The following is an 11,667-nucleotide window of genomic DNA, read 5'->3' as shown; positions in this document are numbered from 1 at the left end:
CGGACCAGGGCACGAACCTGCGTCCCCTGCATCGGCAGGCGGGCTCTCAACCACTGCGCCACCAGGGAAGCCCAAACGACAGATATATTTTTAATTTGAAGCAGCACTTTTTAAAATGTGAAATTTACTTCATGGGCAAATTTTAAAATCCTCATAAAGTTTAAAACATTACCATTTAATTTGAATAATCATCTTAAACTTTTTGAGCCTCTTGATTTGGCCTGAGAGAATTAAAAATTAGTTTTAATGAAATAACTAGAAATGCTATAATTAAACTACTATATTTCTTTGGGGCACAATTCTTGACACAGAGTGGGTATTCATTAACATTATATTCATTAAAAAAATCTCAGTGAAATTATTCATCTGTTTCTGGGCGAAAAATATTTCTAAGAAATCTGTAGCTTTTTCTTCAACTTGATAACTCTATGAAAATAGAGGAGAATGTCTTTTAACACCAAGAGCCACAAATTCCCCTGAATTTGCAGTGTTCTAGCACAAAGGAGGGAATAAAAAGGGAACATTGAAACTGTCAAAATGTAAATGACACATTTAAGGTACACTCATCTGGCACAGTAACACTTTACAGTTTTTTTTTTTTTAATCACAGCAGAGATATTCGGTTTCCATCATTTTCAAAATGTGACAATTAAAATGAATTTTATGACTTTGAGTTTTTTGCCCATTTATAGACATCTGTCTTGATACTCTACACTATAACTGTTCTTTTCATGGACTAGATTTGAAACGTAGGTTAAGCTCAGGTTAAGACCGCCTCTCCCCTGGCTGCCCAGGGGCTGTGGGCAGGACCAGGGGTCTGTCCTCCACCTCCCATCCTGCCCTCCTCACTTCCACCCGCAACTTTGCAAAGAAGAAGGCTGTGACCAGAACCGCTCTTCCACCTTCTCCTCAGGACCAAGCCCATGATGTCTTACATCCCCCGGTCACCATCAGCAGCCGGTCTGCCAAGTCCCTGTGACTGCCCACGCCTTTTCTCCACAGGGCTTTGTTCATCTCATCCACCAGCTCAGCTTCCCGCAGCCTCTTCCGTCTTCAAGCCCTTCCACTCTGCCCGCTGGGAAACCCCTGATGGGAACGTTCCCTTTACCTTCCAGATCTAACTCAGGGTTTCTCAACCTGGGCACCATTGACACTTTGGGCAGGATCATTCTTTGCTGTTGGGGGCTGTCCTGTGCCCTGTGGGATGTTTAGCAGCCTCCCTGCCTTTTCCCCTAAAAACCACGAGTACTCTCTCTGCCCTGCAGTTGTGACAACTAAAAATGTCTCTGGGCATTGCCAGATGTCCCCGGAGATGGGGGGAGGACATTGCCCCGGCTCTCCCTGCACCCCTCCTCCTCAAACACTAAGCTCCTTTGACATACACGCCACCATATTACTAGCCTTGTGTATTAGTACTGACCTTGTATTACATCTGCTGACATCCTGGTCACCTCCTCACTTCTGATGGAGATTTTAGCCTGTGGCTCTTTCCTCCCCTGCCTCTCCACTACGAGTCTGGGGATGACTCTCCTGCAGCTTTGCCATCCAAGGAGATCTTCTACTTGAACCTCTGGCCTCTAAGTTACTTGATCCTCCAGACCCAGGTTAAACCCAAAACTCTGCCCATTTTACTTCTGAGGAGATGCGTGTCACTGGAGAAAAACACACAACCCTGCTTACTGGCCTCATTTCAAATCGATGACTGTAAATTTCAACTTCCTTGACCATTGTGGAATATTCCCCTGCCCTGTCTGCTCTCCCATCCTCAGAGACAACTATTTCAGACCTTCTCCTCTGTCCTCAAAAATTCCTTCTACTGCCTGCTGTCAAATCCCCCTCTTCTTAATGATCTTGTTTCTTAATTCACTGATCGAGTGGAAGCACTTGGAAAAGGACTGCCTCATCCTACTGCCACTAAGTCGACTCGCTTGCTTGTAGGCATCTATAAGCTTGTATTTTCCCTTCCCTCCTGCCGCAACTAGTCTGTCACTGCTCCTGTCTAGGGTCAGCCTGTCCCCTGTGCATCCCCTCCACCCCTTTACAGCTACCTGAGGACTTTGTGCGTTCACTTCACTTCCCTTTTCTTGTGCACCATGAATTCTCCCCTCTCTACCACCAGCATAGGAACATGCTGTGATATTTGCCATCTAAACAAACGACCACAGCATGACCTCTACATACTGTCATGGCTCAGTCCTCTGCTATTTCCTCTCCTCTCCTTTTTCCCCCTTCTCTGTCCTCTCCCCTCCTTTCCTCTCTTTGCCTTCTCTCTCAATATTTACTCTCTGAATGGCCTCAACCAGTCCCATGACTTTATATGACACCTATATGCTAAAGATTCCAATTTATATCTCTGCCTTTCACTGGAGCTTCAAATTAATATGTCCAGCTGCTGGTATACATATTTACTTGGATGTCTCACCCGCATCTCCAACTTACCGTGTTCAAATATGAACTTCCAGTGATCCCCTAAAGCCTTTACTTTTCCAGTGTTCACCCTTCCTAAAAGGTGCTCTGGCTGAAAATCCAGAAATCGTGTTAATTTCCTTCTTTTCCTCCCATCCCACCTTCCTCACGCATTCTTGTCAGCTCTATTTTCAAAATAGATCACAAATCTGACCTCTATCCATAATTCCCCATTATTCCTCGCCTAAGCCACCATCAGCTCCTGGACTAGCACAGTAAGCCTCTGAATGGCTTTCTCTGCTTCTGCTTTTACTTGCCTAGAGAATCTCCTTCACACATCGGACAAGGTAACCTTTTAAAAGTTGTAAATCGGATTATGACACTTCCCTGCTCAGAATTCTTCAGTGGATTTCCATCACATTTGGAATAAAAGTCCACGTCCTGGGTAGATCTGGACCCTACCTAATTTATTTCTTATCACTCTCCTCCTCCCTCACTTTGATCTGGCCACACTGGCCTTCTTGCTGTTTATCAAAAACACTAGGCTCATTTCAGTTCCTAGGGCTTTGTACTTGCTGATTCCTCATCAGAGATCTTTGTATGTTTGGTTCCCTCACCAGGCAGTGTGGATATGTCACAGATGGAAGCGAGCATGGCATTAATTGCCATGCAAGTCAAAGAAATGTGGGTGTTCATTAGACTTGCCTTGCTGATATCCTGATACCCTGTGTTAGATCATTAGGGCGACTTGAAACATACAACTCGGAAATTGCTAGTCATTGCTTAGGATTTTATTTTTATTTGGGGGGGGGGATTTTATTATTCAGGGGCTATTACCTGATCCTGAACCTGACAGAACCCCAATGCATCAGATCTTGGACCGCTTTGAGAACTTTGCCTGTGCTTTTGTGACCTAAATCAAGCAATGATCAATCCCCAAAGAGAATTTATAATTGCAGTCTTAACCAATCAAATAATGCCTTTCAGAATCCTGCCTTATTTGAGAAAAATTCCTCCTTTGACCCTATTCATCCCTTCTGCTTGGGGAAATTTGCAGAGAGTCACTGAACTCGCTTTGATATGACACTGTTTTTCCTTGCCTGGTGAGTAATAAACTCAGCTTTGATCATTCAGCTCTGCTGGTCTGGTTATTTCAATGTGACAGTGCTTTAATGATTTAATTTTCTTCCCCTGCATTGTTTTAGGCCTTTTTTTCTCTCATATTTTAGGAACTCTGGTACTTAACGTTGGTCTCTTTGTTTTCCAAAACCCCTTGTGGGAACATAGTGTTTTCCTTCCGAGCGAAGAAGGATTCTACTGACCTGGAATAGGGACAACCACCCGACTGATATAGGTAGCTCGTGCTTTTGAAAGATTATTATACAAGAATCCATTCCTAAAACTCCATCAAATCTGAATCCTTTTCAGACACACCCCGAACTAACCCCCCTCTAAACCAAACCAAACCAAACCAAACCCCTAAACTTTAATTACTATAGCTATTTATTTTGGTTCCTCTCTGTGGGTGAGATTTACATTAATTAGAGTATAATGAAGCCTGCCCTTTCAAACAAATTTATTCCTTTGTTTGCATTCACTTGAGCAAACTGAATGCCCTGTATGTGAGCAGCAAAAGGGAGGCACTGAAATCGGCTTTTACGAGCCAGACTCCCAGACCTCACCTTCCCAGTCCTTCCCAAGACGCAGCTTTCCCCACTTGAGATTTGTGAACAGAGACCTCTGTGTGTGTGTGTGTGTGTGTGTGTGTGTGTGTGTCTGTCTGTCTGTCTGTCTGTCTTGTTGTTTTCCTACCTGCAGAAGAGACACATTTTCTCAGAAAACATTTCTTTCTCTGCGGCTTTCTGGTTAGTATTCAGGCCATCACCTCTGTTATCAGACGGTGGCAACAAAGCTTTTCCGCTCGAATCTTCTGCGAGGTGGCGGGGAAATGGATTGCACAGTAATGAGCTGTTTTTGCAGGCTTCCTTCGGGAGCCTTTGCTTATATCCCTTGGCAAGAGGAACTAATTCAAAACAGCAACCCAACCCTGGGGCATCTAAAATTCACAGAAATTCAGCTGACTTGACAGTAAGAGGGTCTCACTGAAAATTCAGGGCTGTACATCAGAGAGCTTCGTTCTGAAGAAAGGGGAGGGGTGGCCTTGAAAGGGGAGGGGTGGCCAGAGGTTTTCTGGAACCTTATATAAGTCTTTTATCCCCATCGCTGTTTTCAAGCCAACTGAAGATGGTAGGGAGTGTGCTGGGAGCAGCTTTTCTTTCCTGATTCTGCCGTTTCATCCTCTAAGCAGCAGGAACCCAGAGTCTCAGAGCGCTTCCTCCGGAGAGGCAGTCACGAAAGCCGTGACTCTGCCCAAGCTTGGCCTTGGAGACCTTGATCTCCTGAGGGTAGGGCCCGGGCTTTTTCTCTTTAGACCTTCAGGAGCTAACGCGGCACCTGGCACTTAGTGGCCCCTCGACGTCTACTCGGTGGGTGTTCAGTGAGTGGCGGTGGGGCTGGCAGTGGCCGCCCGCTTCCATTTCCCGAGCCGTCATCGCCGCCATCCCCTCGCGGGGGTTCCGGGTGTCATTTACCCCGTGGGGGCAGCCTTTCCTGCCGGCTCCGGCCTGCGGCTCTCGTCTCCTGTGTTCAGCTGTTAGTCCTCCTTTCCATCCAGTCTCTTTCTCCTCAGAACATGGTGATCCTCCATCTGTAGAGACTTCTCTGCCTCCACCGTGAGAAACTTGCTGAAAACACACACCCACCCACACACCCAGACACACACAAAGACACACACAGACACACACAGACCCAGACACACATCCACAGACACACACAAAGACACACACAGATACACAGACACACACAAAGCTACAGACACATGCACAGATAGACACACAGACACACACAGATACAAAAACACACACACAGACACACACAGAGACACACACACCCAGACACACACACAGATACGCAGACACACACAAAGACACACCCAGACACACACCCACAGACACACACCCAGACATACAGACACACACAGACGCACAGATAGATACACAGACACAGAGCCACACACAGACACAGACACACAGAGACATACACACAGACACACACACAAAGACACAGACACACACAGACACACACAGACACACACACAGACACAAAGACACACACAAAGACACACAGACACACAGATAGATACACACAGACACACATAGACACACAGAAACACAAAGACACAGGCACACAGACAGACACACACATGGACAGATGCACAGATGATAGACACACAGCCACAGACACACGTACACACAGACACACACAGACGCACACAGACACACAGACACACAGGCACAGACAGATACTCACAGACACACACACACACACAGACACACACAGACACACATACAGAGACACACAGACACACAGACAAAAACAGATACATAGAAACACACATAGACTCACAGATATCAACAGACACACACACAGAGACACACATCCTTATGGCCCAGTCTCCCACTCTCCACATTTCCTCAGTCTTTTGTAGGTTCCAGTTTCCTTCTCTCTCACCCTCACATCTCTCCCTTCACCCTCAAGGGTCTCCTCATTCTTTTAGCCCAGACTGACCATCTGTAATCCCAGCTTCTGCCCTGACTTCTGACTTTTCTTACCCTACATTTCTGCTCCTTTGGTGGGTTTCACCCCTTTACCCCCTGGCGCTCCCCTTTATTTAATCTTAATTTAATCTAACCTCCCGTATATCTTAATTTGCTGGAGGTTGGAATTGGAAGCGGTGGTCTTTACCTTTCAGACCGACACTGTGAACAAGTGAAATAGCTGAGCAGTGATAGTTTTAGGGTACACTAGTAGAAATTACATATATTCCTTCTGAGCGTGTGGGGTGATTATTAAGAGGATAAAGCTGGATAAAGCCATACTGTGTTGTTTCATTTAAACCAGTGATTCTCAACCAGAGGCAGTTTTGTTGCCAAGGGGACATTTGGCAATGTCTGGAGACATTTTTAGTTGTCACAACTGGAGGTGGGGGAGGAGGGATGTGCCTGGCGTCTAGTGGGTAGAGGCCTGGGATGCTGCTAAATAACCTACGATGCACAGGACTGCTCCACAGCAAAGAATCATTGGGGCCAAAATATCCACAGTGCCGAGCTGGAGAAACCCTGGCTTATACATTCTTCTCCCTTCTTCCCCAGGCCCTCCTCTGGCCTGTCTCCTGATATTCTGGGTCCTCACAACCTAAGCTTGTCACTTGTGTCCCACGGCCCCAATTGCTGGGTTTGCCCACTGCCTGGCGAGCACGCCATGCTTGGTTTGAATCTCCACGGTGCAAGCTCACCATGAACACTCCTTTGCTCTTGGAATCCTGGTTGGTGGGAGAGGAAGGGCCTTCCAAAGTTTTTCTTTCACCCACCTTCTGATTCTTCAGAGGAAAAGAAGTGACTTTGCTAAGGTCACAGAGCTACTCAGGGTCTACTCTGGGGGCTCCAGCAGGGTTCCCCACTTCCAGCGCCCTTCTCTTTCTACTCACTCACTGCTTTGGGTCAAATAGAAGAAAATACAAACTGACTGCCTGGGCTAGGACAGGAATCAGATGGATGGGGCTCATTGAAACAGGGACACACTAATGCACTTCCCAGTTTGTTTTTCTGGGTTGCACGCTCTAGTGCTCGGGCAAGGGTCCCTGCCAGCCACGTGGTATGGCTGATGCACCTTCCTGTCCTCGTAGGGGGGACGCCTCGACGTCCAGTGCCATGCTGGGCAGGGCATTAGGAACAACAGCTTTGGGCAGGCTGTCTTCAAGCTGTGCCATGTAGCCAACTAGGTACTGAGTCAAGTAGTGCCTGAATCTGGGAACAGAATACCGTAGACACAGACTTTCTGCAGTCAGGAACCACAGTCTGAGAGAATTACAAGGCAATCTGGGCAACTTCCGTGTCTTCCTTCGCTCCCTCACCTCTCCCCAAACAACCACATTTTATCAGTGAGGAAAAGGACCTTTTGGTGGGAGGGAGAGGGGATGGGCCAGTGTTTTTCCAAGTAAGGTCCTTCGACCTACAAGCCTCAGAATGGCTTTGGGGGAATGTAAAAATGCATATTCCTAGACCTACATTTTTCACCTCCGGGGTATGGGGCCTCACACTGGTATTTTTAACAAGTTCCCAGGGCATCCTTCTGTAGTCAGAAGTTTAAGAACCACTGACCCAGACATTTGAATAATTGGGCTTTTTTTCCCCCCCAAACAATCTCAGAAAGTCAGACACGTGTAGACAATGTCTGAATGTCAGAGAGAAGATCCGCTGCTAAAAAAAGACAAAGAAAAACAAACAAAACCATGTCTCTTCTTGGTGACATCTCATGGCCGTGAGGTGACTGAGTTTGAGTGGAGCTTTGAAGTTGTAAGGGCCACATCTGGGAACGTGTACAACATACCAGGGAGGGATCAGGCTTTGCTCCTGTTGCGAGTTTTGAAAGGGCTGGCACTGGCCGCCTTCTGTTCTCCTGGCACCTCTTGCGTTCCCTCTTAAGGCCTCTTGAAGAGCCCTTTCTTTGAGAACTGCTCTTTACCCAGCTCCCCAAGGGTGCTCAAGGTGCCTGCTCATCGATCCACCTTGAACAGGCACCAATATATTCTAATTAAGAGAGTGTACAGGCTTCTTTCGGCGGCGCGTGGCGGCAAGAAGGCGGTGCAGATTTCCAAGAAGAGGAAGTTTGTTGCTGACGGCATATTCAAAGCTGAACTGCACGGGTTTCTCATTTGGGAGCTGGCTGAAGATGGGTACTCTGGAGTTGAGGTCCGAGTTACACCAACCAGGACAGAAATCATTATCTTGGCCACCAGGACACACAATGTTCTTGGTGAGAAGGGCCGGCGGATCCGGGAATTGACTGTTGTGGTTCAGAAGAGATTTGGCTTCCCTGAGGGCAGTGTAGAGCTTTATGCTGAAAAGGTGGCCACAAGAAGTCTGTGCGCCATTGCCCAGGCAGAGCCTCTGCGTTACAAATTCCTAGGAGGCCTTGCTGTGTGGAGGGCCTGCTGTGGTGTGCTGTGGTTCATCGTGGAGAGTGGGGCTAAAGGCTGCGAGGTCGTGGTGTCTGGGAAACTCCCAGGACAGAGGGCTAAATCCATGAAGTTTGTGGACGGCCTGATGATCCACAGTGGGGACCCTGTTAACTACTATGTCGATACTGCCGTGCGCCATGACGTGTGCTGGGCACAAGGTAAAGATCATGCTGCCTTGGGACCCGACTGGTAAGACTGGCCCTAAGAAGCCCCTGCCTGATCATGTGAGCATCGTGGAACCCAAAGATGAAAGAAATACTGCCCACCACCTCCATCTCCGAGCAGAAGGGTGGGAAGCCAGAGCCGCCTGCCATGCCCCAGCCGGTACCCACAGCATAATAGGGTCTCCTTGGCCGCTGGATCTGGATGTTGCTCTATAAAGACATTTAATAAAAATCTTTTTAAAAGAAAAAAAAAAAGAGTATACAGGCCGTGGACACAGTCCTCATTTTCACAGTAATGCTCACTGGTTTTTGGCTCCCGCCCAAGCATGAAGGATTTTCCGGGGGTGGAGACACTCCGTCTGTGCAACTAGCAAAAGTCCTGGGTCGGTGTCTCTGTTTATTCTTTTGCATTTTGCAGGACCAAGCTTTGGACTCAGCTCTCCTTTCTCTCTTTCCAAAACCCGTAGTCCTTTGCGGAGGGGATGCTGCTGTGCTGTCTTGCTGCTCCGATGTCCCAGAAGCACAATGGTTCCCTGAGCACGGACCCTATTATGTTTTCTTTCAGAAAGAGATGAAGAGCACACATCCTTCTGTTTCATGCCAAAAAAAATCTGCATAATTATCTGACCTTAATTGATGGTCACTTTTTTATTTTCAAGTGGGGAGAAAAGGAGTCACAGTACCCAAGTTAGTTTTACAAACTCCCCAGCAGCCCCTAAAACAAATGTCAAAGTTTTGAAACCAATCATACCCATAAGATAGTCACTTGTTCTGTTTCTTATATACCCCAGGGCCTTTGCACTTGCTGTTCCCACTGCCATCTATGCTCTTCATCCGGATAACCACTTGGCTAGCCTGGTTCCCTTGCTTCCTTCTGCTGTCTGCCTAAATGTCTCCTGTTCATGGAGGCCTTCCCTGACCATCCACCATAAAATGTACACGCACTTCCACCCTTGATGCTCCCTCTTCTCCTTTCCTTGCTTCACTTCCCCCCACACCGCCCATCTGTCCCTGATGAATTTTACACAGAGTAGCTGTTTGGTTTTTGTGTGTACATCTGCCCCAGCAAAAGGGAAATTCCATGAGGGTAGGGTCTTGTTTTTTTGTTCGCTGCTGTAGCCTCAGCACCTACAACAGTGCCTGGCATAGCAGACTCTCAAGCAATACTGGATGTGTGAATGAGTGAGTGGAGGTAGAAATAAGGCCCCGAATACTATCTTATTTTTATATAAGTTTTCTCCAGAGTGGACATGCATGTAAGGAGAGAAGTCATGGAGCTATAGGGGTCTGAAAAAAGATGGACCTCTGACCTACCTCTAAACCTGTGGTGATGGTTTCTCTTCACCACCAACTGCCGTTCCCAGAAACCTTAGGAAATGTTTGAAAAAGAAAAAAAAAAACTAATAAAAATCCTTTCACTTTCATTAGTGGAAACCTTTGTATCAAGTAGGTACAGGAGAAACTCTCTATTTCTGCCTACTGAATCAATATTTGTTTTTTATTTTAAGTTTATTTATTTATTTATTTTGGCTGCTCTGGGTCTTAGTACAGCATGCAGGATCTTCATGGCAGCATGTGGGATCTTTAGTTGCGGCACACGGACTCTTAGTTGCGGCATGTGGGATCTAGTTCCTTGGCCAGGGATTGAACCCGGGCCCCCTGCATTGGGAGTGCAGAGTCTTACCCACTGGACCACCAGGGAAGTCCCTGAATCAATATTTGAATCTCGGTATTCACCAGGAGACTCCAGACTTTTGCAAAGAAGATTGGGCAAGGAACAAACCTACATCCAAGCATTTCTCGCCTCCATTATTAATATTACTTCCCCCTGAATATGCTGCAAGCCACGCGTACGCATTTTTTTATTCAAGTATAGTTGATTTACAATATTGTGTTAACACGTGTACCCACCCCATCTTGTTTTCAGTAATACCACTTTTTCACGTATATAGACTAGAGAATAAGAATATATATGTGTTTTTATATCTATATATCTGTATCTATATCTATTCCCACCATCCCTACCACACACAAATGCAAGAAACAGGAGGGGCAAAATTTGTACGATGTTTGTTACGGTCAACCCACTCTCTTTCTCAAGACTTCGGATAATTGAAATGTAAGCTAGATTCAGTAATTAGTGACTATTCTTGCCAGTAAGTTATAATGGCTCATTTATAATCTTTTCCAGTCTTACCATCTTCTTGGACTATCTAAAGCTACTAGTTCTGAAACCTGTTGGATCATCAGAACTGCTTGAGGTGTTAAGCCTGAGTTTCTCCACCTTGGCACTACTAACAACTGAGGCCAGATCATTCTCCGATGGGGGACTGTCCTGTGCACTGTAGGATGTTTAGCAGCCTCCCTGGCCTTGACCCACTAGTTACTAGTAGCCCCCGCCCCCTAGTTATGACAACCCAACTGTCTCCAGATGTTGCTACATGTCTCCTGGGGGCAAAATCATCCCCCAGTTGAGAACCACTGAGTTAAAGCAACAAGACAGATGCTGGAGTACCCTGAGCCCCTTGCCTTCAGGGAAGGCGGATTTGGGATTCGTTCTCCTGCTCCTCGCTGGACTGCCTTGTGAGTAAACCCTCTCTTCACTGCACACCTCGCTGTCTCAGCGCTTTGACTTGACAGGTATAAGTAACTTCAGTACAGTACAGATAGATTCTGGGACCTCGGTCTGTGGCAATCCTGGAGAACCTCTGCGAGGATCAGGCAGTAAAAACTCTTTTAGAGCAGAAATCCACTGGCCTTAAAAATTAATGGTGGGAGGGAGTCCAGGAAAAGGTCTGGAGCTGCCTAAGAGGCAAGAGACCATTATTTCGGGGTGTGCAAGGAGAGGGGATTCAGAGCACTGCCTAAACGAGCTCCAGAGACGGGCATGAGCCGCAACTATCAGCAGAGACCCCAGAGACGGGCATGAGACGCTAACGCTGCTGCTGCCACCAACAATCCTGTGTGCGAGCACAGGTCACTAGCCACACCTCCCCTCCCGGGAGCCTGTGCAGCCCG

At 47.0% G+C, this 11,667-nt stretch overlaps 1 pseudogene; it reads left to right on the top strand.

Annotated features, from left to right (window-relative positions):
* The window catches only part of LOC112395960 (40S ribosomal protein S3 pseudogene), a 46,791-nt pseudogene extending 37,967 nt beyond the window's left edge, over nucleotides 1–8,824 (top strand).
* The last annotated feature ends 2,843 nt before the right edge of the window (nucleotides 8,825–11,667 follow it).

Source organism: Neophocaena asiaeorientalis, unplaced genomic scaffold (genome assembly GCF_003031525.2).
Source record: "Neophocaena asiaeorientalis asiaeorientalis breed wild unplaced genomic scaffold, Neophocaena_asiaeorientalis_V1.1 scaffold194, whole genome shotgun sequence".
NCBI lineage: Eukaryota > Metazoa > Chordata > Mammalia > Artiodactyla > Phocoenidae > Neophocaena > Neophocaena asiaeorientalis.
This window is presented reverse-complemented; position numbering and strand designations above follow the sequence as displayed.